At 32.1% G+C, this 14,877-nt stretch overlaps 1 protein-coding gene across 3 annotated transcripts in view; it reads right to left on the minus strand.

Annotated features, from left to right (window-relative positions):
- Cntn5 (contactin 5) overlaps positions 1 to 14,877 on the minus strand; it is a 1,203,203-nt gene that overhangs the window by 1,187,486 nt on the left and 840 nt on the right. The gene's annotated exons all lie outside the window — the stretch shown is intronic.

Consider the following 14,877-nt stretch of genomic DNA (forward strand, 5'->3'; position numbering starts at 1 on the left):
GTGGGACTTAAAGCAATAATTGAGGGTCTAAGAGGATATCTCCATGGAAAAGTGCAAGGCGAGATAAACATGATAATCACTGTACCACAAAAACCCACCAAAAGAGTAGAATGTGAAAAGCTAAAGTAATTATCAGCCTAAAAACAAAAACCATTCTATTTTTTAACAAATTTAAATGTATAAAAAAGAAATGACAGACATAGAGAGTTACTGCAGCATGTTACAGATTCCAGCAAGAACATATTACTTGGGTACTGAAACACTCATCTAGAACTAAGCTTGTCTTCAATCATTCATTCATTTATCAAGTACCAATGTACTGAGAGATTACTGCACTTCAGACATTGTGCATTAAAGGCACAAAGTAAGAATATAAATTCAACAGAGTATAGTAACAGAGTTTAAAGGTAGATATATTCAGAGGGAGATATTACAAGTAGGTGTTCAAATATCTATAGCTTATTACACATGTTATGAAGGGAATTAAGTTTGTTAAGAGGGATAATCTGAGATGAGTCAAATATCACCATTTCAAGGGAAGCTACTATCTAGATCTGAAATACATACATATATATATATATATATATATATATATATATATATATATATATATTTATATATATATATATATATATATATATATATATATATATATACCAATTAGTCAAGAGAATAAAAATGAAGGAATATTAGGGCCAAAATAATAGGAATAATGTCAATGAGATAGGGAATCTGTTGAGATATACACTTATGTACAGACAACATCAACATCTTACCACATTAGGCAAATGCATAGCTAAGTTCAGGCTTGTAAGTCTACAAAGATGTTTAGATTATGATTATATGTCTTATTCATCAAAATTAAATAATGGACTGTTATTCATGTGATTGCTATCCAACAATACCTGCCCATATATGACAGTAAGACCTTTTTCTGTTGAAAATTGAAGGATCAGGGGATGCTCCTCACAAGTCAAAGTGGTTTTTCATTATGGCAAGTTTAAGCCAAACTACACTTCATTCAGTGATGTAAGACATGCATTCTACCCCATTGACAAAAATAAAAAATAAAATTATGAAATCAAACCTTGCTGTGTGAGGGTATTTATTTGAAGAATAAAACATTAAGGGATTTACACACTCAGACATTCCTTTAAAAAGCTTGTTGCAATTGTCTATGACAGTGCTCTACCGTGGAGGAATCTGGAGAATAAGCTGTCCTGAGAACAGAGGGACAGGGGAGCAAGTGGGCCAAGAAGGAAAGGTTGAGAGTGTTGCCTTGAGAGGACATAATCCTGAAAGAAGGTTGTCATACTTTCAAGAGTGTAGCAATCTGCACTGCATGTGTTATGTCAAAAGAACAAAAGACTAAGCAAAGAAAGACGAAAAATGTTAAGACAATTGGCAAAAATTGGAGTGAAGACCTGTGACCACGGATGATAGATGATTTAACAAAAAGTTGGCAATGAAAAGATCTTAATAGGCAAATTTTACAGGACATTTTGAAATAAAGAGAAAAATTATTACCAAAATTGCACTTTAATAACAAATGCCTACTTGTAAAATATCAATTGGTATAGTGGGAATAGGAGAGTGAAATAGACTCATATCTCATTCACCTGTGTATCACAGAAGAGAAAATGTAATTCTGAATGACAGGAAACTATTTAAAAGCTAAAGTAATATTTCCCTTTTTACTTATTTTTGACCACTTCTAAGTTGAGTAGAATGATGGTGGTGTTGGTGATTATTATGAATATCAAAAATACATTACTAATATTAAAAAAAATTAAAATGGGTATATGAATTTCATTTTTTCCTTGAGGTTCTGTGATGTGACACTAATTCTTTTAAAATGCCATCATAATCACTACCTGAAATGGCATCAATTAAATTTGGTAGAATGTTTTAATATTAATAGTGAGCTCAAAATTTGCTACTAGGAAATGTTAATAGTAAAGAAATCAAACGTTTAACAGATCTTTCTTCTTCTATCAATAAAGGAGATAGAAAGCATACAGAAACATGCAATTCAGTATCCATAAGTATATGTTACCAAACATTTAAATAATAATATGAGGGCTGGTGAGATGGCTTAGCAGAGCCTTTGAAGCCTAAAAACTCTCCAGGTCCCATGTAAGCCAGACACATAAGATGACACAAATGTGCAAGGTCTCACATGTGCACAAGGTGGTATACATGCTTGCAGTTTGATTGTACTGTCTGGAGGCCCTGCCATACCAATTACCTCTCTATCTCTCAGGGAAAAAAAAAAATGGATAATTTGAGAGAGAGTTCTACATTTAAAAGAAAATTGTCTTTAATCCCAGCACTTTGGAGACAGAGGTAGGAGGATTTCAGTGAGTTTGAGATCACCCTGAAATAAATAGTGAATTCCAGTTCATCCCGAGATAGAGTGAGACTCTACCTCAGGGGAAAAAGAAAATCAACTCTCTATACTGCTACTGTTCACAAGTGAAGCTATGTTGCACAAACATGACATTACCCTGAGAATAATAAAGAGTCTGTATTGAATTTTACTCAATTTTATTTTTACTTTTGTATAAACTCAGTATTTCATTTCTTCATTTGGATTTTTATAACTTAACCTTTTAAATCTTGAACTATGTGAAAATAATTCAATTAGGTAGTTACTATGTTGTTTAGAATATATAGTACATATAAAACTATCAAATATCTGTAACATTTTTACCTCACATATACTAGCATGCATTTATACAATTATCTTAAGATGAAACTTTAGTATACCAAATCTTTCATATAAATAATAGTGTGAGCCATTCTTTTAGTCTTTGAACATATTCATGGCATTTGCATTTAATAGAAACAGGAAGCCAGCTTGAACACAGTGACAAGATGAATTTGACTGTATCAGTTACACATTTTTCCTACCTTTCTCTCAAAATTTGTGTCATAGTGCATCTGATTTGTCATTTTTCCCACCACCTTTTCCTTTTAATGACCTTGATAACATAGCAAAGTTTGGATATATTTTATCCATCTCCCTGCAACTGAAGTAATCATAGGTAATTATTGCCATATCTTGATAAAAATGTGAAGCCATAGAATAGACATACATCCTCCAATAATCCATTCCTAAGTACCTCATCCCTTAAAACTATGGAACAAACTGCAGTGGATGTATGAAATTTGATTATTTTTTTTCTTTCAACTCTGCCATGCTACACATTGCTTTACCAGTGTTCTTCTCTGAAATTTCTTCTTAAAGATATAGAAACACCAAAGAGTGTTTCTTTCAAAGGTTTGATAGGGTACTGCTTCTGGCTTCAGGCCATTCATTTCTCATGACAGAGACCAAAGATGTCAAGGCAAGGCTACCTTGAGCTTCTTTTTGTCTTTTAGATTCTGCACTCAGGTTCAGGAGCCCACAGACACATTCATAATTTCTCTTGCTAAGCAATTGCATACTACCCTACAAAAATCACGAAAAGAGGTAAGTTTAATTGTGTGGCCCAAGAATGCATGTAGCCCTAGCTTATGTCTTTATGTTTGACACCTGCAAACTTTCTATTTTCCCTTGATCTCAACGGGAAGCTTTGGTCTTCGATTTCACCTTTACTTTTAGTGTCTTCTATTGAGGCAAAGAAAATGCGATGAATAGCAGCCTGGCTCTTCTGAGGTTGTTGAGTAATAGAAAAAAAAATGAGGATACTGTGGATTCTTTCTACAGCTCAATACTATTTCCTATTGCTAACACAGCACTCTTGTTCAGTAGGAATTGGCTGAAAGAATAGTATCTTTAGATAAAAAAAAAAAAAGAAAGGTAGAAGCCCTAGAAAGAACATAATAGCTTGCTCCCAGGCACAAAAATAATCAACAATCTAAAAGCCTGAAAACACCTTTAGGATTATTAGTCTGTCTCTCTTTTAAGGAGGTTTTCTTTTCCTCTTTTTTTTTTTCTCTCTTTATGTACATTTACCAGCTTTGTTGCAGATGTTTATAGTTAAACTTAATTCATGGAGTTAATAGATACTATGTTAATCCAGTTATCAGAATAACAATAGAAGAACATAATATATTTTTTAAGTATGATAATCATGCTTCATTTCCAATGCCTTTAACCCAGAAGAGTTCTCAAAAAGCAGGTTGAAATTAATTTGTAAAGAAAAAAGTCATGCATACTTAGTTTTCAACTAAACTATTCAGGGTAATTTTTGAAAATGATTTAATATCACATTTTAGCTAATTGCTTAAATATTAACTTGAAATGGAATTACATAACTAAAGCAAATGACAAAGTGTATGATAGATTTCAGTTAAACATGGGATATTTTATATCAGTATTACTTGTCATTTATTTTAGGGGAGAAATTTAAACTTTATGATATAGTATTGATAAAATTTATATATGTATGATTTTACCATGGATTTTAAAATAATATGCAGCCTCTTTTGCTTTCTTCATGTATAGAAATATTAATTTCCGGAAAGTAGTGGGCAATTTTAAGTACTGATAGCATAAAATTAAAAAAAAAACATGTCCATGTCTCTTCAGAAATATAAATATTGCTTATGCCTTATAACAAGCAGTACCCCATAGTTATAATATCAGTAAAAAGGAGTTTGGGGGAGATAGCTTGGAGAATTAAGCACTTTCCATCAAGTGTGAGTATGTGAGTTTGGATCTCCAAAACTCATGTAAAGTCAGATACTGCAGTATAAGGAATGTAATCCTAGCATACCTACATATTCAGAGGGGAAAGAACGTCATGTCTAAAAGGACACATGTAAGGCAACAAAATAAGGATGGAGAAGATTCAAGAGGTATAAATGAAAAACATACTAAGCAATAGATTAGACACAGCTTTCATTAGATTATTTCACTGATAGCTATTTCAGAGACTTCTATTTATTTATTTCATTCTTTAAGTTTTTTTGTTCATTTTTATTTATTTATTTGAGAGTGACAGACACAGAGAGAAAGAGGCAGAGAGAGAGAGAGAGAGAGAGAGAGAGAGAGAGAGAGAGAGAGAGAGAGAGAGAATAAACACACCAGGGCCTTGATCCACTGCAAATGAACTCCAGATGCATGTGCCCCCTTGTGCATCTGGCTAACGTGTGTCCTGAGGAATGGAGCCTCGAACTGGTGTCCTTAAGCTTCACAGGCAAGCACTTAACCACTAAGCAATCTCTCCAGTCCTTATTTATTTTCTTTATTTTATACATTCAAGGTTTAAAATGTGACATTTAATATGCATATAGGAAGAACTCTTCAGTACAGTAAACCAAAAAAATCATTCATCAACCAATGTTACTATCTTTCTTAATTTACTTTCTTGGCACATTGCCAGTGTTTAATAAAATATTATTAGCTACAGTCATCACTGAATATATCAGATCAGATGACCACTCTGTCATAACTGCATCTGCTTTGCCCTATGTCTTCTATTTTCTCATTCGAATCTCTCTACCAAACATTCATTATAACATGTTGCCGACATGTTCTGTTCTGTTTTATGCAGTTGGGACATTTGTAAAATAAATAATCCCATATATATATATATATATATATATATATATATATATATATATATATATATATATTAGATAGTGCAATATTTTTCTTTCTGTGTTTTACTTATGTCCTTTATCATAATACTCTCTAGGTTCATGGATATTTTCATAAGTGTAAGACTTTTCCCTTACAAGCTAAATAGCATGAATGGGATAATTGTTAAAAAGTAAAAATGTAGAAGCTTCTCTAATCAGAAGTGAGATTAGCATTAATATATGAATATGAACATTATGTATAGTGCCTTCAGGGCAATTTGGTGAGAATAATATATGCATTTATCCAGGCAAGTGCAGGCTTTATACACCTAAGGCTCATGACCTCCCTTGCCATAAGCTTTTGATAAGGTTTTCAGTACTAGGCATGTATTCCCTCCCATAGAGCAGGCCTTCACTCCAATTAGAGAGCACCTGGTTTCCTCCAGAACAGAAATGCCCAAAAGACAATATAGTGCTGAGAAGTGACGGAAGAGTGTCCAGCACAGAAACATCTCAAATCCTCCAAGGCTCAGGTTCCATTGTGGAACAGATGGTGGAAAAAATGTAGGGTAAGAAAGGAAGGGTACAACTCCTTATGTACAACAGTCTGGACAGAAATTGGCCTTGATATCCAAGACCTCACGGTGCCTAGCAATACCCACAAAAGACCTTCATAATAGGAGAAAAAGAAGATGACATCAAATTAAAAGAGAGACTAATGGAGAGAGGGAAGGGATATGACGGAGAGCAGAGTTATGAAGGGGAAAACAGGGAGGGGAGGGAAATAACATGGTTTGTTATGAGAGTTTTTGAGAAAAATTAAAAGAATAAGGTACCCTTACATACGATTGGAGAAGAAAATGTAAGCCAATGAAGTCATCATGAATATATTACAGAATTTCCTAATGAAATTGAAACGAGACTTACAAGATAGCCTGGAAAATTCCCTTCTGTGTATTTGCCCTAAAGAAATGAAATCCCCACCACTGATGGTGATGAAAAAGTCAGTATTCTCCACCTCATTGCAGCATTGGTCATGGAATAAATGAGACAAATGAGGGTGTTTAAACAGTTACATGGGCAAGTCTATATACATATACATACATATATTTTAAGTGCTCATTTCCATTTCCATAAAATTAGCGTAAGCAATGAAGACAAAGTTCACTCAGGATTTTCATTCAGGTGTAATACATTATCAAATATCCATCAATCAGAACACCTATTGAAACAGAACATTTGGTTTTCTAGTAGAAAATAACTGAAGATCATGTTGAAGTCAATCTCATACAACATTTAACCCTTTAAATGAGCATTAAGAGCAATAGTTACATGAATTATCGTTCTATTTCTAGAAATAACCACTCATCAATAACATAAAGTGTTTCCCTGCCCCAGTCCTTATATTGGTGATTCTGTTATTTTTACTTAGATACTCAGATACTCAAAGTGTCAGTTGTGCTTGAGTGTCATTCGCAGTTGCAGGCAGCCTTGGTCCAACCATACTCTCTCCATGTCTGCTTCTTTCTCTCGGTCTCTGTCTCTCTCTGTCTCTGTCTCTCTCTCTCTCTCTCAAATCAATAAAGAAAAAAAAAATTAATTGTTTGCTTCCAATTCACTCTTCTGACTGTTTCCTGGATTTTATTTTAACTTTATTTCTTTTTCTTTGTATGAACTATTCGCACAGTGTATATAATCTTATCACACTTTTTGAAATAGATCATTCTTAGGTGAAATTTATTTCTTCTTCTTTCTATTCTTCAGTAGTAGAAGAGTCATTAATTTGAGCAAGGGGATGAGTGACTATGTAGATATGAAGAATATATGCAATTAAAATGGCATGTTTTTCCCACCTCTCAAGATCTGTTAACACATCTCACATTTGGATCTTTGGAAGCAAATGGTATCACATACAGTCCATTTCTACAATTGTCCTTTTTTTTTCAGATAAGTCACTTAAATAAATGATCACACACATAGGACCATCATGTAATGCACATTTTTAAAGACATCACACCCCTGTCAATAATGAATATATAAAAAAATAGTATATTTGGAAATCAAGGTAGCTTAGGCTCATTTGTTGGTATGAGAATTGAACTAAAATAATTTTCCCATATTCAAAATTTTGATAATACTAACATTGTTATTTTTATCATTGAATAGTGAATCCTTAGCCAGGTATGATGGTACATGCCTTTATTCCTAGCATTTGGGAGGCAGAAGTGGGCACATGCACATAAGTTTTAGGCCACCCTGAGACTCCTTAGTGAATTCCAAGTCAGCTGTGGCTAGAGTGATACCATACTTCAATAAAAAGGAAAATATTTTTTTTCTCATAATATAAAACAAAGTCACCATTATTATTCCATGTAGCATTCAATAATTCTTCCAAGATTAAACAGCTTAAAATTGTAGAAGCAAAAACAAACCCTAAAATTCAAGTAGTTAATTTTCTCCATATAGTTTCCTATATTAAATATTTTATTGTATTATTAAAATAAAATATACAACTAGTTCTGTCACAATTGCTACTTATGTCATCTGGAAGGGGACATGAAAGAGTTTCATTATCTTTCAATCTGAATAGCAAATAGACTTGCCTGACACCATTACTATTTTAGACTTAAGATAGAAATAAGTCTTTATAACAACATACAGGTTATTGGCTTTCATTCACAGCATCTCATCTACATTTGTTATAGCAGATTCAGATATCATAAGACCTGATGGCTCTACAATGCTTAAGTTGTCACCTTAATAAGGTATAGAAAGTACAGCATTCATTGAGAGTGGCTGGGTAGATTTTGGACCCAAAATGATTCTTCAATTACTTAGGCAAGGGGAATGAATGTAGCAATGAAAGAAACAAAGCTAGCATGAAACATTACATTACATTGTAAATCAGGAAATATCAGCAAAATAAAATAACAGGAATGTCCAACAAGAACAACCTATAAAATTCTCCCCTTGGTTGTATATTTTTCCATCCCTGCACACCCCACATTAAATTACACACTAACTTTCTTCTATGAAATTCCCTTTGTGTTGGTATTTACTACTGCAAATGACTGCAGTAGACTATGTGAGGAAATTAATATAGAAATTGCCTTATGTATCTCAATATTTCCATTTATTTTACACAATAAGGTGCATAGTAACCAGACTATATTAAAGAACAAGTAACACATTAATAATGTCATAGGATTTTAAAGTAAGGTCAAACTTTCATAAACTCACATCTCAGCTATTTACCTTAGGTTACAAGTAGACATTATTACATTTAGATGACTTTTTAAGCATTAGAAATCTCAAGATTCTTTTACAGAAAGTAAATATAAGAAGAAATTAACAATTTAAAGAATGCTATGATTTTTTATTGAATTTGAAGATAATGTTTTATATTTTCTACTATATGTATTTTCAAAGTCTAACTGCATACTTGGATAGAAAAGATCTCAGATAAGATATTTTCAACCATGCTCCTTTACTGCATCTATATTATACTTGTCTTATAACCATGCCATTAATTACATAAAGAATAGAGGCCTTACTATTTAAATTAATGCCCCTCACAATCACATGCACACATTCCAAGAGAAGTGATCTGTAAAAATAATAAACCATTAAAGCTGCCTTCCACTGCCTTAAACAATGCTGTTGTGATTTTATTTTTGTCTCATTACATATACTGAAAAAAAATGTACGGTATACATTCATGTTAAAATAATTAACATTATTCAATTAAACACATATAAACTTTGGTTCATTTACAGTGATGACTGAATACTATTACAGTCTCAAATTTGTTCTTTTGATTTCTTTTGTTTGTTATCAACTGTTTTTATATCTTTATCTTACAGAAGACCCTGAATCAAATTTACTGAAAATTACAATATGCTGTAAGGTTTTATCTCCCTCATTTAGCATTGGGTTTCTATTTCATCAGTTCTCCATTGAGAATGTTTTTACTAGAATAAGAAATAAAACCTTCCAGTTTGTGAAACAAAAAGGCATATTAGCAGAGAAAATGGGTAATCTTTTTCTTTACATATGCACTGTAGGAAAACACTTTTATTATCTCTTTTTTAATTGGTTGTGATAATCTAAGAGCTTCCAAAGGCTGGGGATGAAGTCCAGTCTCTAGAGTGTGTAGCATTCACTAAGCCATTGGTATAATCCCTATCTCCTATAAAGAAGCAATGGTGACACATTCCTGTTACCCCAGAACTGAGGAGATGGAGACAGGATGATAACAAGTTCAAGGTTACGTACAGCTGCATAGAGAATTGGAGGCCGTTTTAGACTACATGACAGAATATGGGTGTAACATTTTCCTCTGGATTAATATAATTGAATCATAACACTTATAATATTAGTGTCAATATGTTACAAATAATAGTGACAACAAAGAAATTCATTATATATGTCACATCATAATATTGATTTGAATATATACAAAAATAACTATAACATTTTGGGGTAGTAAATTACATCTTTGTATTACTTGTATGGTTGAACATGTCAGGTCTTTGTGTCATGGTTTATTAATGTTTATGGTAAATATATGAAAATAGGTATTCTGTTTGGATTGTTCCAAAACTAAGTAGTATTATTTTGTTACTTCTTCAGTGCTCTCACAATTTGATCATCAATAATTCACAATATTTTTGCTAGCTTTCAAGAAAGTGGCTATTTTAAAGTCCAGAACTCTCCTTTCCTACTTTTATAATATAGTTAGAAGGCTGGCACCAAATAAATAAGAGTGTTCTACTGAATTTTGAAGATTAAGTTTAAATTTACTAGCTACAACTTGAAATGCTTCTGCATGAAAATATCATGATCAGGACCAAAAAACAAAAAAGGTCTCTAATGAGTTATTTCATTATCTGTCAAGATATGAGTTGCAATTAAGCTACTTTATGCCTTTCAGAAAATAAGGTAGGGAGTTATACTACAAAATAATACAAGAATGACAAATAAAAACCTGACAGATTAATCAAGTAACTTCTTATGTTTCTAGAAATATTTGGAAGCACTTAAATCTGATAAGGTGCCCAAGGATCTGTCTCATATTTAATGAATATGAAATTCCAATTAAACACAAATGTCTTCCCAACAACACAGTTGTCTTAGAGTGCTTACTGCTGCTCACTTGTGTCTTTCTACTAACATTAATTTTACTTTCAAGGGATGGATTTTGTGTACTTTTAGAAGCTGAATTACAATAGTATCTTATCAAGTATTGCAACAATTTAAGTAAATTTTTAAATAAAACTAGAATGGTAAATCTTTGAAGAATGAGATTTCTGGAGCTTTTCAAACATTTCCTTTATACTTGAGTTAAAATAAGAATAAATCTTTTAAATTATGAACTTGCTATTTCAGAAACTAAAGAAATGTTATATAATTGAAAGTAAATTTCTCATGAATACAAACTACTATAAATAATAAAATATTTGAAAACACAAAAAAACCCTGCTTGACTTTCCATTATTATGATACCTGATGTCTCTGTTCTAGGAATGACAAAAAGAAACCCTCTCTTTGTTTAAACTCCCAGTGAATATATCTAATAATACTGTAAATGCCAAATTAAGGAAGATGCCATCTCATTTTCACAACCAATGTGATCAGAAAAGTTATTCCTCAGCCTTATTTACTATAGTCAATACTGTATGATAATGGAAGATATCATATACTTATGGGGTACTTAGCAGCCACAAGAGTAATATAGAATACATTCCTACAGTGATTTTATTTAAAATTATACTTTTATATTTAATGGCCAGGGGAAAAAGTTTTCATCACACAAGTAAATGAAATTCTTTATTATACTTCTGGCCCCAAATCCAGTTGCATGTAATTTGGATAAGTTAATATTAGTTACTCTTATTAAATAAAAACAAGGCTTATATTTTCTAGTAAATGGAGAATTAGAAAGTTGTGATCAGTAGAACAGCAATTCAATAAATTGGCTTCTTTTCTAACAAGATCTTAGTTTGTTTGATCTGAGGTATGAATTATTTGGAATCAGGAAATGCAAGAGTTTCAAAATGCTGTCATTTTTTTTTAAGAGAAGCTATTAGTGAAGAAAATAAATCAAAATCTGTAACATAGGACAATGGAACAGATATGAATGTTTAAGAGACCATTGATTAAAAATCAGAGAAAATTCATCACATTAAATAATTGTGTTGTCAAATGCACATAATGAAACATTTTTGATACAATTAAAATGATCATGGTCTAAGAAACTCCAGGCTGAGAAACACATTTTAAAGATTGTTATGAATGATAAATTTCAAATTATTTTATATGATATTAAGGAATGATATAGTCATAGTTTTTATCTCTATAGCACAGGGTATCTCATTTTATATAATGTACTTAGACTATATTAGAAGAGTTCTTTTTCTCTGAACTAATGAAGAGAAGTTTGACCATGATTTCACTTGCTGTTAAGTACTATGAAGTAGTACAGAAGTACTTTTTTATCAGAAGTATAATATATAGTAGTTTGGAATATGTAATTATAAATTTTCCATTTTAATTCATGGGGTTAATGGGTATAAATTACCTCAGTTTACAAATCTTAATACATAAAACATAAGAAAAGTTAGTCTTAAAAATTTAGTTCACAAAATTTAATACTACAAAATAATATTTATGAGACAATGTAATTATAAACTATATATGAAAAGTAATCACATATATCATACTCATCTATAATTATCATTTTAAACTCAGTATTAAAATGTTATAATTCATTGCATACATTTTAAGTGAAAATCATTCAAGAGTTTCAGGAAAAATGTAGAAAAAAACTATATTCTATTTATGAGAAACTTCTGGTAATATACATTGGAATATGCAAAACTCTTAAAGGAAAAAGGATATTGGAAATATTTGATAATAGGTTTTAATCTGAACCTTACATGTCCAGGAGTTTTATATACTTCATTACTTTTTAAAGTGAACTAGCCTCTAATGTGCAGTTATTGATCAAAAGTCCTCAGAAAACAGACCTGCAAGGATTGCACTGCTTGGAGCTTCCAACCAGCTTTCTTCTGCTCTAAAGTGCTAGGTTCATGAAACAGATGAGCATAACATGAATACTAGTCTAAAATATGCTATGTCAGAAGCACAAACCTCCCCTTTTCAACTTTGCATCTTCAGGAATAAGGAAGAGATACATAAATGTAAATTCTTCAAGTGAGGAATTGGAGATACTAGTATAAAGACACACATCTGTTTAAATTAAGAGAAACTATCAAGTTCTTAATAACAGTGTTTGAAAATATTTTTAACGGCAACTCTAAAATCATAACCAAAGTGTATGGTAGAATGGGTTCAGAGAACCATTCTATTTCAAATATCTCTACATTAAAATTCTGGAAGAGTTTTGAATAGATTAGGAGGGTCATTAGTCTGATATAAAAATTTGCTTTTGCCAACAATGGTGTTTTACGCCTTTTATCACCAAACATAAGAGAACTGCTGTCATTTAAGGCCAGCCTGGGCTATAGGCTTAATTCCAGGTGAGTCTGGGCTAGTATGAGACTCAGCCACACAATACTCCCCAAAATGCTGTAGCCAAGGTAACATATATAATGAAATCATTCTCATATTACCATCGACATCTAGACAACTTCTTAACCTTATTTTAATATATGCAATAATGACTTGTTAATGACAAGGAAAATACTGCAATGTCTTGTCCAGCACAGCAAACCCTTACTTTCTTCATCTGGCCAGCCCTCTATGCTTTACTGACACCCTCTGCTCCTATTGCTAGGTTAGCTTCCAAAGAACACCATTACTGCTACCTGAAGGCTAGTGAACCTTCCATAAACTGTCAAATAAAGAGGGAGAGAGAGACAGAAGAGAATTAAAGAAATATATGTGTGTATATTAGCAAAATCTGTTCCATCTTTAAGACTTTTCCTTAGTTGAAATATAAGATTGAATACATTTGCATATATAACACTTGAAATGATTATAAATACATCCAATGAAAATTATTTGATTTTAGTTCCTTTTTCTGATTTACCTACCTAGCACCTATTAGGGTTCAGACCATCTAATAGTTGAAGTGTATCTTATACACCATGAGGGATGTCTAGGCATATCAGGCATCCATGAAAAAGTCCAACACTGACTTTTCAGTTGCATTTCCAAAAATGCCCTAGAGCACACAAACCTCACAACTTACAGCCAACATCTAGCAGTTTACTCATCATTGAAAGACCCCCCCCCCCGGGTTTTTTAAGCATTCTACTTCTATAACTACTTGTGTACTGGATGTGGGAAAAAGTTAAAATAACATTTGCGTATCTTCCTTTGTTAGTTTTCAGAAGTTTTTAATAAGAATAATGGAAAGGTTCTGGCAACATATAAAACACTGAGCTAAACATCTCACTACTTTAGAACCTCCTTTCTTATCATGCCATCTTTGATATAAGTTAGTTTGAAAATTCTACTATTTGTCTCACTGCTTTCTCTGAAATGTGTGCTTTCTATTATTAATTAGAGTTAGTACATGTGGTCCATGAGACCTCTTTTAGTTTTAATCATTTAACATTATTTTTACATAGTGATTTTGATTTTCCCCATATCATCAGTGTGAATACATGCCTGTCAAGTTTAAGTTTGAATACACGGTTCCAAACAGAATTGAATATGATTTAAGCATTATGTGGGAAAATGTGCAAAGAAACATGGGTAAATTGCTCAACATTGAGAATCGGGACTCTGTTGGAATAAGGGCCGATTGAATGCATTTCCATTCATGTCCTGAGTGGCAGGGTTAGTGGTGATGACTGCCATTCTCTAGTTGCACTGAAACACAACAGCAGCTGACATACTTCCAACACTGGCTTTAATTTCACTCACTGATATTCTTAAATGCTACCTTCCTTTTTCACTCTTCCTTGCATGGCTGAAATCAGAATCAGAGCACAAGTTTGACACCTTTACATCATTTTCCCTTTAAAGAAATAAGCAAATGTATTACATATGACCATCACTGCATATACAATAGGAAAGTTTTCTACTTCAAAACCTTAAACATACCATACTCAACTGTACTTTTCATGCTAGCAAACAGAGAATTTTAGGCAAAATAATTCTAACATATGTAATGAATTCTTCTTCTCAAAATGAAATTAGTTTTAAACAACTTAATTTTTTTCAAGTCATTATAGCAGTTGTCAGTTTATTGTACATCATATGTGCAAACTAATAATCTCCCAGTTTTCCTGATAAAAGGATTTGAGGACATGTTTTTCATTTTTTTTAATCTGTCACATATATACACAAAACATAGGAACAAAATCCTCAGCA

The sequence above is a fragment of the Jaculus jaculus genome, chromosome 3, assembly GCF_020740685.1.
Source record: "Jaculus jaculus isolate mJacJac1 chromosome 3, mJacJac1.mat.Y.cur, whole genome shotgun sequence".
Taxonomy (NCBI): domain Eukaryota; kingdom Metazoa; phylum Chordata; class Mammalia; order Rodentia; family Dipodidae; genus Jaculus; species Jaculus jaculus.